Source organism: Pygoscelis adeliae, unplaced genomic scaffold, assembly GCF_000699105.1.
Source record: "Pygoscelis adeliae isolate BGI_AS28 unplaced genomic scaffold, ASM69910v1 Scaffold318, whole genome shotgun sequence".
NCBI classification, from domain to species: domain Eukaryota; kingdom Metazoa; phylum Chordata; class Aves; order Sphenisciformes; family Spheniscidae; genus Pygoscelis; species Pygoscelis adeliae.
This window is the reverse complement of record NW_008825430.1, coordinates 5004698-5005641: the sequence shown is the minus strand read 5'-3', so window position 1 is coordinate 5005641 and position 944 is coordinate 5004698.

Here is a 944-nt window from a genome sequence, read left to right as displayed (position 1 = left end):
CGGGCTGAGGGTGGGGTCCCCGAGGAGCGGGTCCTCCGTACTCCACGCGGTGTTTTCCCGCGGGTTTCCCCCGGCATCCTCGCAGGACCTGAAGCACAGGGGTGCAGACCGCCGCGGCCGTCACCGCCTGGGTCACGCGTGGATTGATCACACACAGCCCGTGGGGCCGGGGAGCCGCCCCGGCGGGGGGCAGCGCCGGGCGGGCCGGTCCCAGCCTGCCTCCGAGGAGGCGGCAGCGTCGAGTTCGAACGCAGCGAACTATCAGAAGTCATTTATCCGGTTTCATAAGTGATGTCCCTATTATCCCCAGCCCCCTGAATCCATGCTCCTGCCCGCTAGATTGCGGGGTTTCAGCAGATAAAAAGTTTATAAGTTGGTCGGGTTCTTGTTTTCCTTTTTCCATCATTAACATCATTAATATAAGCTATCAATAACCCTGTCGTTCGGAGCATAGCTTCACAGTATTGATCTACGCGGCTATTCATCTCTGCCACAGAAGACACGGAATAATTTTCGCATTACAGTAGCTTGGATTTGCTTTTAATTCATATTTAAAGCTGCAGCTGGCTCTGTGGAGCTCTCTGCGAAAGACTAGAGGCGCCTAATTAATAATAAGTTAGAAACGAAGGAAGGCACCAGCGGATAAATAATTAATACGGACATCTCTGTCTCTTTGAATATTGCTACTTTAAAAATTTAGACTTACCAGGGCCATACTGTAAGTCTGCAAGTTATATTGAGGAGATGATTTAAGAAAGCTATTTTTTTTTTCCTGAAATACAATGCTAAATTATTTACGGTGTTTTGCAATCTTCCATAAGTTCCTTCATTAACAAGCGCTGCCGTTTGCTCCGGGGGGTGCGGGAGAGCGCGGCTGCAAAGAGGGGTCGCGGCGGCTCGGCCGGGGCAGCGTCCCGCAGCCCGCGGGGCTCTCCCGGTGCCCC